This window comes from Rhinatrema bivittatum, chromosome 4, assembly GCF_901001135.1.
Source record: "Rhinatrema bivittatum chromosome 4, aRhiBiv1.1, whole genome shotgun sequence".
Taxonomy (NCBI): domain Eukaryota; kingdom Metazoa; phylum Chordata; class Amphibia; order Gymnophiona; family Rhinatrematidae; genus Rhinatrema; species Rhinatrema bivittatum.
Genome location: NC_042618.1, coordinates 162,907,657 through 162,921,063, shown reverse-complemented (window position 1 = coordinate 162,921,063; position 13,407 = coordinate 162,907,657). Strand labels below are relative to the sequence as shown.

Sequence of the window (13,407 nt, the reverse complement as noted above, 5' to 3'; positions counted from 1 at the left end):
ATGGCTTGTACTGAATGCCCATTGCAACTATGACGCCTAGATCTCTTTCTGGGGTAGTAATTTCTAAGACAGAACCTAACATTGTGTAATTAGTTACGGTTATTTTTCCCTATATGCATCATTTTGCACGTGTTCACGTTAAATTTAATTTGCCATATCGAAGACCAATCTTCCAGTTTTGCAAGGTCCTCCCAGCAATTCATCACAATCTGTTTAAGATTTAATAACTCTACATAATTTTTTGTCATCCACAAATCTGGTCACCTCACTTATTATACTTCTTTCCAGATCAATTATAAATATATTTAAAAGCAGCTGTCCAGTACAGCTCCCTGAGGCATTCACCTGTTTACCTTTTTCTGAAAACTGACCATTTAATCCTGCTCTCTGTTTCCTGTCTTTTAACCAGCTTGAAATCCAAAAAAGAACATCGCCTCCTATCCCATGACTTTTAGTTTTCTTAGAAGCCTCTCATGTAGGACTTTGAGTACTTTCTGAAAATCCAAATACACCACATATACTGGTTCACCTTTGTCCATATGTTTATTCACCCCTTGTGAGGGTCAGGTAAGATGCCGCCCTTCTATCTGAGATTTAGGTAGTAACTATCATTGTCAGCTTAAAAAAAAAAACTGACTTAGAGATGAAGCCCAAAGGAAGAGGTAGGAACCAAAGTTGCAATGGATGTGTCAATAACGCGGGAAACCCTTTGCCAGTTGTCTCTATTTAATATTCTGTGACAAAACTTCCAAATCATTCCAAGGGACACGCACCACAGCATGGGAGAGGCTGCATCACATTGAATGATCAGAAGCTCCAGCCCCCTTCCACACTGCTGCACTGAAATGGCCGCGGAACAACTCTACGCATGCGCCTTCTACGAGGCGGTGAAGGCACCGTCCGTCATTATGCGACCGATTGGCGCGTGTCGTCTTGAACCCGCCCCCTTGGAACGGAAGCCGTGCGTAGCCTGGAAGGGCGCGCTCTGGGCGGCTCCGTTCTTCGTTCGCCATTCCTAAAGGAGGAAGCGCGAGTGGCTGAGCACGAGAAGAGGAGGTTGCACAGGTGAGGGAGTGGGGGAGGAAAGGAGATGAAAGCTGAGCTTAGGGGGAGAATGGAGGAAGGTGAAATGGCTGCAAGGAATAATATAGGAAGAGAGCCTGCTGGGGATATGGGGTGGGGGAGGAAGCAGAGCCTGTTGGGGGAGGGGCGCACCTGCTGAAGAGAGATTGGAGGTGAGAAGTATGAAGAAGGCCAAGAAGAGTAGAAGGGCGTGCAAAGAAAGCCCATGGTAGAGACGGAATGGGAAGAAATAGGTAGCTATGGGGAGATGAATGATGAAGATCCTGAAGCAGAACGGAGAGCTTTTTTCAAGGGGATGGGCGCCTGTTTGGTGTGGGAAAAAGAGAGGGTAATGCGTGATAAAAGTAGGAGATAAGCTTGCTCAAGGTTGGGTGGGGGAGAGGACCAGGCAGAGAAGGTAGAAAAGAGATTGATACGATTGAGCGCCTGCCTCTCCTGCATTGCTTTATTTATATACAATTTGATGATATCCTTTCATCAGACTTGGGGCAATGGTAGTTCTGACTTCACAGAAGTTTCTGGCTGTGGTAAATACTGACAAGGCAGCATCAGATTTGGTTTCATTTCATTTCAGACCTGACAAGGATATTTGAGCTATTCTATTTGCAACTTTTTTTTTTTTTTAAGACACACAGACAATAACCACAAAATATTACCTTTATTGGTAACAAATGGATGCTAACAAATTCACAAGTTCTTTACAAAGATAAAGAGCTATCAATGTATACCCTTATTTCTCATGGCTATGCCAAGACCATATTGCCTCATACACATTTATTTATTTATTTATTTATTTCTTTTGTATACCGACATTCGATCGAGATATCACATCGGTTTCCAGATAACTAAAGGAATAGGGTGATAACAGCCCTATTTTACATTATAACATGGTATTAAATAGATATAAGAATATTTTACATTATAACATGGTAATAAATCTTGATTGTCTTGATTAAAAGACAATCTTGATTGTCTTTTAATCTTGTCTTTTAATCTTGTCTTTTAATCTTGTCTTTTAATTGTCTTTTAATCTTTTAAATCTTGATTAAAAGACATCTTGATTGTCTTTTAAGTCTGTGTTTCTCAACCATTTTTGCTGGTCCCCAGCGTGGCAGGAGGCAGCAGACCCACATTGCAGCTATGCAGATATCTGCTGCAAAGCATCGGGTGTTCTCTCCTGCCCTAAACCACTACATCAAAATGTGTGGTAGAGGTTTCAGGCTGGGCCCTATAGCACTGCATAATACTGCCACTTCTGGGTGTGGGAATGGACTGCCAGCACTGAACAGCTGATCAGGATGGCAGGCTAAACATAATATTATGTTACTTAATTTCTTCTTTAATGAATATGTAAATCTTGTGATATTACACTACTTATATGCAATTTATGTAAACTTGTGATCATTTGCTGGAATGACAGTATATAAAAAGCATGAATAAATAAATAAACATGAGCATCGGGCTCAGCAGAGTCTGCCCCCACTCCAGCTTTGTAATAAAAAAAAAAAAAAATCCAAGAGGGTTGCTGACTATGCAGCAGGCCCCTAAAAGTCAGCTTCTCACTGGCACAATGTAAGTATTTTTTGGTCCTGGCTACACTATTCTTGGCATAAAAAGATCTGAATGTTTTTGCTTCCCCCATTTTTTTTTTTTGTTTGTCATAATGCGTGTAATTTAAAACATTAGGGGTTGGTGGGGTTGACTAGGGGAGATTCCTGAAGGAGGTTGAAGTGCATGTACTTACCTTCTCCCAACACTTTAGCCGTGGAGGGTTCTGCCATGCTTTTCATCCATAGGTGTGAACTCCTCCACCCCCATTCTTCAAGTTTCTCCCCTCCTAACTCTACTAGCAAGCTGGTCCATGTCAGTTTAAGAGGTCAGCCAATTGGTCTCTGGCATCAGTGGTTGAGAAACACTGCTTTAAATACATATGCTAGTTGCTCCATTGTTGCAATTTCAGCTGTCTTGCTCTTCCACACATCAAGCAGAGGTGATTATCTTTCAGAGATGTGCAAATGTTAGAGTTGCATGTCATAAATGGTACACCAGTCTATGAGAAACAGAAGAAAATGACACGCCCCTCCTTAAATTTAGCAGATATATAAATATATGTCAAGCAAAGCACAATTTGCTTGTTATGTCTTGTGCCACTAATAGCCAAAAGTAGTCAGAACATTTGCATGTGACTACTTGTCTGGTCACATCCCCTCCAGCATGTGGACTATTATTACATTTAGGAAAAAGGAGGATTACAATAGTGTAATCTTTATAGTAGTTCTTTGCATTTATTTATTTAAGCATTTTATATACTGTTGTTCCATCTATAGATCACAACGGTTTGCAGAGTAAGATAGTTATAACTCAACAATGATTGGTTGCAAAGGTGGTCATAGACATTAATATTTATCAAGGTAACTTTTCTAGTACATCTTCATAATTGATAGTATTATGGCAAAGTGCTTTGAAAATTAAAATGAGGTGATATTTTTCACAACTTAGTGGGTTGTTTTGAGATTCTTACACTCTTTTGTTTGATTTTTCTTCATAATTTGTTTGTTTTTATTTTTTATGTTCTTTTCTCTGTGGCTCCCTGTTTTCAGATGTTTATCAGTTAAATTATAAGCATTTTTGAATAGCCATTTAGCTTAGATTTAAATTTCTTTCTATCTGGTAAAATACATAATGACTCAGGCATAGCTTTCCATAGCTTTGGACCTTTCCCCATCGGCAAACAGACATGAATTAGCCATTACATAATGGGATGATGTCATCTGGTGGCACTGACACTCAAAAGCTTGCACAAGTTTTTACTGAGTATGCCTGGGAGTTTCTGTCCACCCATGCTTCCTTGTAAGCCCCTCAGAGAGTCTTCATCTGAGCTAATGCATGGACATGTCCTACTATCTCTCAAATTTTTCTATCTCTGCAGGCCTAATGCCTCTGTTTTCTGTCTCATTGCTAACATTTTTTCACTGCTGTCTTGGCAGTGCCTCCAACAGAATTAAGTTCTAAGCTAAAAGAAACAAGGATGTTGGAAGGCCAAGAAGCCATGGTAAGCAGGTTTAAGGCCTGCATATGTGAGTGCTGTATTCCCACCACGAATACTCAATCTGTTTTGGTGCTGGGGTCTGGACTATGATTCATCAAACTGTTTGAGTCTCTCAGGGCTTAGCATGCCTGGAAGATGGAGGCCCTTTGGAAGGTGCCAGTGAGTAAAAGCCCTAAGCCTGAGCATGGGCATAAGCTATCGGCACCAGAGGAGGCATGGAGAAAGGCGCCTAGGTATCATGAGGAACCCCCCCCTTCAGAACTGAGAAGGGATGTAACTTGGTTGGCACATGTGCTATTTTTGTTTATGGCACAGAAGGTTCTCCATGTTGCTGAGTCACCCATTCTATCCAGGGCTGATCAGGGTGCCATCTGTGTTGTCAGCATGGAGTACATGTGCCAAAGCACCATCCACATACTCTGTGCAGCAAACTGCAGCACCATCCACGATGCCAGAACAGAGCACTTTGACACACAAATTCAAGTGTCCCATGGTGGATGTCAGAGTGTGGAAATAATTATTGCCACCATATACAGAGTAGAGTGCTGATCTTTTAGAATTGCCAATACAGCTGGCATAGAGCACTTCAGAGCCAGCTGCCATTGCAGCTATAGTGCTGAGCTCTTCTTCAGCCTTACTGCCAGTACTAAATGAAGATGAGCCTATGTGGGTTTTTGGGGAAGATGTATCTCCTCTAACCCTGGTTCAGAGGATTCACCAACTAGTGAGTGCCCAATTATCTGAGCTAGTGAAGAATATTTGCCTTAACACCTGAGATCATTGGGGGGGAGGGGGGTGTTTGAAAATAAAGGACATTGTTCTGTATAATGGGGCTGCTTCAAGTCCCATATCAGTGTATACTTCGCTGCAGGAGCTGCCAGCACTTTGTGTAAATGCTTACAAAGAAGTTCTGAATTCTCCACTTTCAGGATAATACCTTTCACAGGTCAGAAGGTGAAGAGGTAGGCTCTATCCAGTCTGAGTTCCTTCTGGCTAGTTCCCTTCCAGGCCAACTGAGGTCGCACCTTGGTCACCTTCATCATCATGATCATGGCTTAAAATGCCTTCCTGGAAGAGATGGTGAAGAAGTGAATGTCTATAGACACCTGCACCAAGGGATGGTGTCTAATACTGGAGCTATGTGGTTCCCAGAAGAGTCGCCTGCAGATCAACCTATTGGAACTGTGAGCTTTCTCTCATCTCCTCTTGGGAAAGAAAATTTTAATCCAGACAATTGGGCGGCCATGTTTTATATAAATGGGGAATAGGCCTCTGCCCGTAAGCCATCTGATTGTGGTCATTGGTAGGTCAACACAATGCTAATCTACAGGCAGTTTCCAGAAATTCAGAATATGCTGATGGACCACCTCAGCAGAGTATTACATCCACATAAGGGGTCCTTGGACCAAAAAGTTGTGCAGGATTTGTTCACTTGCTGGGGAAAGCCTGTGATCAACTTGTTTGCCTCAGAAGACAACAGAAAGATCAAAGAGTTGGCTTCATACTTGTGAGCAAGTACATATCAGCTTCCGGTATTTTTATGCTGAACTGGAACATGGGTTTGTTTTATGCATACCTTCAGATCCCTCTGATTGCCAGTACTGTCCAGAAAGTCTTTCTGGAAAGGCAAGGATGATTTTCACTGCACTAGCCTGTCCATGACCAATGTGGTTTCTATATCTTATCCATCTATCTGTGCAGTTTCCAGGCCCGTTGGGGAGATCGCCGACCTTCATCACTCAGGAAAAAAGGCATGCTCTGCCACTTGAAACTGACATCCCCGGCCCTTGCCTGGATGTTGAATGTAAAGCAGTCTCCTCTTTCTTCTTCTATTGAAGGAAGTGAAGGGTGTGCTGATTTTGGCTAGGAAGTCTTCAACCTGGAGGTACCACAATTTTCCAGGAAGGGTTTCTCAGCTTGGTATGAATACAGCTGTCTGAATCCTTTCTCCTGTGGCCCAAGGGATTTACTTAGGAATCTCTTCTTTCTTTCATTCTTGAGTTTTAGTATCTCTCTCCACCCTTTGGTATCCAAATTCATGAAAGGACTGAAGTTCTAGACTTCCAGTCAATAAATCTCCAGTACCTTGGGACCTCCCCATAGTACTGGCTCAACTCATAAAAATCACCTTTCGAACCTATCAAGCTGGGTGGATTTAGTTTCTCACCTGGAAAGTTGTGTTCATTATAACGGTTGCTTCTGCTTGAATGGTAAGCTCTGGTCTCTTAGTCACGACACCTGCAGATTTTTCACAATAAATTTGTTCTGGTGTACTCACCCTAAGTTCCTTCCAAAAGCGGAACCAAGCTGGAATGCTGCCTTCTTTCTTCCTGAAACCATATGTACACAGATGAGAGAGGGATCTTCTCTCCTTAGACTGTAAAAGAGTGGATAGTGGACTGTATCACACACTGCCCACAGATTAGACCCTGTCAAGGCTTATCAGGTGAGAGCCATGACAGCTTCAGTGGCATATCTCAAGGCCACATACACTGATGACTTTTGCAAAGCTGCTACTTGGTCGCCTGTGCACACCTTCACTTCCCACTACTGTCTGGACTACATGTCTGAAAGTGTAAGTTTGAGCAAGAAGTGCTGTGCAGGTGGCCTATTTTTTTTTTTATTTTTTTTTAAGCAAGTGCTTTCACTGTATAGCTCTCAGCTTGGGCCTCTCCATGCATAATGGCTGATTCATGCCTGCTTGTTGATGGAGAAAGCAATTTTGTTTACCTGTAAACAGGCTTCTCTGTAGACAGCAGGATGAATTAACCTTTCTTAATACCTGTTCTGCCTCCCTGGAGAGTCGACTGCTTCACTAAAGCCTGAGCTCTGGAAGAGATTGTGCAGCTTGCCAAGCAGCATATGCAGGTGAGAACGCTGCACATACCACATAAAAGCTTTTACTGAGCTTTTGAGAGACTGGTCCATTTTCACGCCCACTTGCTTTCCACTTGATATTCCATAGTTTCCTAGGAAAGGGACAAAGGAGATGACAAAGAAATATTTGAATTGCAGTAGGTATGTTTGGGGATGGGGAGAGGGGACAGGAATAGAAATATTCTAGGAGACATGCCATATTCTAAGCCATTCAATGGAATTTCAGTCTTGTAAATCTTTATTCTACTTCTGGATCAGAGCTAAGGAGGCTTTGTCTTGACAATTTGCCTCCCTTAGACACACATAGCTGTGATAATTTTCTGAGAATACTCAGGCCTAGTTTATAACATTTCATAGTTAGCCACTCCTTTTTCCCTTCCTTTCACCAGGTAGGTGTAAAATCTCTCTATATAAACTAACTGCGGGGATCTGTAACTCAAACAGCTTGTAAAAAAAAATCTGCCTGTACCATTTTCTGTGTAAATATCCCAAGAACTGAAGGGCTCTTCTGACGCCTGATGAAGCATCAGGCAAGAAGGTGTAACTTCCATGAGCCAACACGAATAAAGTGTAAAATATGATGTAATAAATAAACTATGGATTCTTGTATCATGGCAAGATAAATGCCAAGGGTCTCCTTGTTGCCTTAGTTTAAGTACCATAGACCACACCTTCAGGGTCTGTGTGAGAAAAGGATGACCTCAGCATACTTGGGGTAACTGCAGAAAGTCTATAAACCCCCAGCTCCTCCTGCCTCCAGCTACGAGGCAAATCAGAACCTAACCATATACATAACTATGCAAGGCTGGCAGCCCAAATAGTATATTTGCAAGTCTGGCAAATGCATAGGTTTTTGATCATCTAGCAACAACAGTATGGTTAATTTTATGCAAGGACTTCTGTGCTGCCACAGAAATGTAGAAATGTTCCCTCTAATTGTAAAAAAAAAAAAAAATATGGTGAGATAAGACCATTTTAATTAAATGAATCTCACCATCCATGACCACTTAGAGGTCAGATTTGATCTTATTAAGCACAGGAATATAACTAAGCTGAAATAGCTCTGAAAAATTTGAGGCAAGACATCAAATATATTTAAATCCTTGCGTTGTCACACCAAAATCATGAGAGTGGATGAATTTTGAGTTCTACATGTAGAATCTTTTTGACTTAGTATGATTGATTTGGCACCCAAAGACCTAGTTGCTTGCTTGTAACTTTAATTGAAAGGTACATTTGCTTCCAGCTTGGAACAATGATACATGCCATGGTGGTGGACAAGTATGGGCATCCTGTACTTATCTGCTATGTGCTTTAGCTAACTTCTAAGTACTAACCAGAAACCATTTCTCATTCTGCTTTTATAACTTTCAAGTAACTGAAAGTGCCAAGGCTCCCTTTTTTCTGGTTTTCACTAGTACTAGTGTAAGAGGTGGCATTTCCTGTACAAACTCTGAGCAGCCATAGTTTTCCTGCATCTGAAAGGATTTTATAGCCGCTTCTGTGTGGAAGGATGCTGTGTCTTAGGAGCATGTGACAGAAATACGATCTTCATGGTTGGGGGGGGAAAATCCCTGATGTACCAAGTTTCCCAGGGTTGTGGGAGAGGAGCTGCTCTCAGCAGGGAAATGAACCAGGCCTGGGTGGGAGAGGAGCCACTGTCAGTTAATTGAAGGCTGGCTGTGCTGGGAGTTGGGGAGCGAGGACTACCATGGGCTGATCAGACAGGTTGGAGGGAGGGAAGCTAAGAGAAGGACAAAGGTTTTTTTGTTTTTTTTAAATCCAAGACAAAAAAGTAAAATAAGCATAAAAAACACAACTTAAAAGCTATAAAGAGATTTTTGGCTGATGTCTAAGTTTTCCTAACATCTTTCCATCTGAATATATTTTTTTACTTATTGACAAGAAAATCCCAGGTTACGAACACAGTGACTTTGTCGAATATGATGGAGACATGAATGCTTGAATGTAACAGCGACGTAGGAATGACGGCGGATAAAAAATCAAATGGTCTATTCAGTCTTCCCAACAATGTGCCTATAGCAGTAACTGCGGCTCTGTGCAGGTTACCACCATGTATTCTGTTAAGGGTAGTAACTAGTTCTGTGCAGGTTGCCCCTAGCAGAAATGTTACACCATCTCTTTCTTCAAGCTTTTAGGGATCTGCAGTGTTTGTCCCATGCTCATACCTGGGAACCTTTCTGAATTCCAATCACCCTGAGATTGTCATGGATTAGTGGGGGGAGGGGGGTACTGCTATACAAACACATGTGTACACACACACACACACTCTCACACACTCACCCTCTCTCCCTCTCATTCTCCGAGACGCATCTCTCATCCATGCTACTCTCCCTCTTTCACACATGCCCGCTTGCTCACATATAACCATTTTCTCTCATACATGCCCACATCTTCTCACAGTCTCTCACACACATGCCCAAACATACACTGTCTCACTCATTCTCATGTACAAGCTAATTCATCCTCTCTCTCCATCCTGAACCTGCCACGAGTAGCTGTTTCTTCCTTCTCCTTCAGGCCTACGGGGCGGCAGCAGCTTCCTCCTCCTCTTGAGGAGCTGAAATTGGGCTGTCATGGCCCATGTTGGAAGATTCCAGGCTCCTGGGATGTCCAGGCCTTGATTTGTGGCTGCTGGGGCAGGCAGACAGGTGCTGCCAGGGAGAGGCTGGAGGCAGAAATAGACTATTCCTAGCAGCCGTGATCACTGCAGTTGAGAGAGAAGGCGGCAGCCAGCTGATAAGGACTCTGCAGCAAGGGTTCCCTGCCCCGCAGCTCCAAAGGGAAGTGGGTCAGCCATCAGCCCGTCGGGCCAGGGCGGTGAAGAAAGTGACAGGAGAGGAGGGGCAGAACGTGAGCCATGATCATCGTAGCTGAAGTGAAATTGCAGTGGCAGCCTTGTGGCAGCTGTTGCCGCTGCTGCTTCTCCTTCTTGCCACGTGATTGTCACCTCCTCATTATTGACATCCACGCGGCCAGGAAAAAGTCACCTGGGCTGCGCGGGCGCTTTCTCGGTCCACCTGGAGTTTTTTCACTAGAGACCCGGCAAATCGTTTAGAATTCTGGAGTCTCCGGGCCAAATCTGGAGAGTTCCCAGCTATACCCATGCCCTTTTGAATTCATTAACTGTTCTTGTCTCCACCACCGCCTCCGGGAGGGCATTTCAGGCATCCACCACTTTCTCTGTGAAGAAAAATTTCCCAATGTTGGTTCTGAGTTGTCCCCCTCTGGAGTTTCATTTCACGACTCCTGGTTCTACTGTTTTTCCTCTCCAGTGGAAAAGGTTTGAAGTTTGTGCTTCATTAAAGCCTTTCAGGTATCACAAGCCTGAATCTTTTCTCCTCTGCTCCTCCTCTCTTCCAGAGTATACTAATGTTGTGACCATTAATGCTACTGCAGCAAGAACATCTCTGGCTGCAGTACTGGAGGACCAGGAAATACTGGACAGCAACGAATCAAATCAAAACAGAAAATGGGCTTTATTAGAGTGTCAACTGTGTGGATACTTCATTCCTTGAAGCACATTCATAGTGCTGCTGTGCACATCTAATGGCAAGGCTTCTAAGGCTGTGGAGCGTGCAGCTTTTTCTCTGATTCCTGGTTGTACTCTGTGACTTTTTTTTTTTATATTAGACCTTTCCTTGCTGGTCATTGCATTCAGGTACCATAATGCATTTCCCTGCTCCCAATCCGAGGTGTAATGGAAGTTGAAGTAACTTGCCCAAGATCACCTGGAGTGTCAGTGGGATTTTTGAACCCTGGTTTCCCTAGTTCTCAGCTTGCTACTCTAACCACTAAACTGCTACTCCACTACTGCAGGAATGGCAGGGGGGGACTACTCCTTATGTCTTAATCTTAAATCATCTGTGACCTGTTGAAAGGGCAGATACAGAATTTCTACACACGTCCTTTAAATATTAGAAATTTTTATTAGAAACCTGCAGAGAGAAAATTGGCTTATTAATCCTTATACTTCCTTGGGACTTAAAGAAATAATGCACTGAATGTTTTTTGGGGAGATAGTCTGACGATACAAGGGCAATACAGAGAAGGAGGGCTTGCTACATGAAGTCTGAGAAGCTCCTGTCCATCCTCTTCATCTGGGAGCTGCACTGCAGTTCTCCCTGTTGGTAAGCAAGGACAGGTGAGATTAGATTTTCCAGTCCCCAGGAGGCCATGGAAGGGTTACCCTGCTGGCAGAGGAATGAACATATTGTGTGTTTTTTTTATAGCTATAATTGACCAGGGAGCAGGGGAGTTGGAGGGAGTGGAATTTGCTATGCACTTAGAGAATGTTGAGATTGGAAGGGTAAGCAGATGACAGTGTAGCACTTCCCTCCTAACTTATCACATTATTTTAAGTAAGTGGGGAAAGGTCATGCTTCATGCACAGCACATATTAGCTGTGTTTCTCCATCCCTCTCTTCTCCCCTTGTGGATGGATACCTGCTCTGCTTCTGGTGCACACCATGGCAGCCCCAAGTATAGCTTTCCTGGCCAGCCTTTGCTGCATCTTGTGTGCCTGATAGAGAGACTCAGCAAAGACAATAGGTGTGTGAGATTCTTTGACTTGTGCTTTCAAAGAAAAGTCATCTATAAAGTTACTGCATTTAAAACAGGGGACATTATTGCATCATTGCCCTCCCTTAGAGGCTTGGTTCACAGGAAAAGGTTTGTTTTTCTTCCAGACTCGCCCCAACCCATGTGAATGTTGGAAAATTGGCTGTAAGACAGGTTTTATTGGAATACTCATTTTCAGCAAAAAATTATTTCAGCTTCCAAGCATTCATTTTGCTATTTTGAAATCAGTAGTAAGGTTCTATGTTACTCACTTATTTCATAGGTTGGCAGATAGCCCTGAAGTATAAATTGTCAGCCTAGCTCACTGTACTGAAGGAATAAACTGAACAATAATCAAAGCTTTTCTCATCCCTCCCATTGATTTACTGTAACACGTAATGGCCTCCCACAAACCACCCTCTGCTTGTTCAAATGGTCCAAAACGCTTCTGCATGCCTTCTCTCCGATTATACCTTTCTGCAAACATACAGTGGCTTGCAAAAGTATTTGAACCCCCCTCCCCCCCCCCCCCCAAAAAAAAAAAGTCAGCAGATTTGTGTGGATTACAAATGACATTTACACAGATTGTTCCAGACAGCATGTTTATTGCAAACCAGTATGCTCTTAAAGTAAAATTTCAGTCACAATTCATTATTTCTCTGCATTTTTTGTAAAATATATAAGCAGCATTTTTTCTGGGTTTGTTTTTTTTTATTCAACTTCTTTGCTGTGACAGCGCCAAGTTTACACAAATGAAAGATATTGCCCTACCAAATGGCTTACAATTGGCTTCTACCTGTGAATCATTAAAAAAAAAAAAAAAAAGTCAACTTTTCTGGATAAAAGACACCATAATTCCAGTACCATTGGTCAGACTGTGAATATGAAAGAAAGATGTGAAAATGAAGACCAAAGAGCATTCTAATGAAATTAAAGATAACGTTATAGACAAGCACAAGATAGGAAAAGGCTACAAAATAATATCCAAGTCCTTGGATATCCCAGTGAGCACTGTTGGATCAATTGTGAGGAAATGAAAGCTGCATCAAACCACCCAGACACTGCCTAGACAAAGCCATCCCTTAAAACTCAGCATCAGAGCACGAAGGAGACTTGTGAGGGAAGCCACGGAGAGGCCAACAATCACTTTAAAGGAGTTAAGGAGTTCAGTGGCTGAGACTGGAGTGGAGATGCACCAGTCAGCCATATCAAGAGCTCTGGATACAATTGGCCTGCATGGGAGGGTGGCTAGAAAGAAGCCAATACTGAAGAAAAAACACATCAAAGCATGTCTGGAGTTTGCCAGAAAGCATCAGAGTGACAGAGTTAAAATATGGGATAAGGTTTGTGGTCAAATGAGACAAAAATAGAGCTTTTTGGCCAAAATTCAAAATGCTGTGTGTGGAGCAAACCTAATACAACACAATTCTCAGCAAACATCATCCCAACAGTGAAGCATGGAGGTAGTGGCATAATGTTGTGGGGATGCTTTTTCTGTGTGTGTCTGGGCATTTTGTTAAATTGATGGATGATGCAACATACATGGAGATACTGCAAGACAGCCTGCTTCAGTCTGCTGAAAAACTAAAACTTAGGAGAAAGTTCACCTTTCAGCAAGACAATGATCCTAAGCACATTAAGTTAGCATGTGGCACATTTAAAACTAATCTGAGAAAGTTCTCTTTTACTCAATGCACAATTAAACTCTGGAACTTGTTGCCAGATGATGTGGTTAGTGCAGTTAGTACAGCTGTGTTTAAAAAGGATTGGATAAGTTCTTGGAGGAGAAGTCCATTACCTGCTGTTAATTAAGTTGA

At 42.6% G+C, this 13,407-nt stretch overlaps 1 protein-coding gene across 1 annotated transcript in view; it reads left to right on the top strand.

Moving 5' to 3' along the window:
• Positions 1-931: 931 nt before the first annotated feature.
• The window catches only part of ARHGDIA (Rho GDP dissociation inhibitor alpha), a 66,193-nt gene continuing 53,717 nt past the window's right edge, over positions 932-13,407 (top strand). The window contains 1 exon segment of the mRNA XM_029599066.1: positions 932-1,065. The gene's annotated coding sequence lies outside the window, so the exon portion shown is untranslated.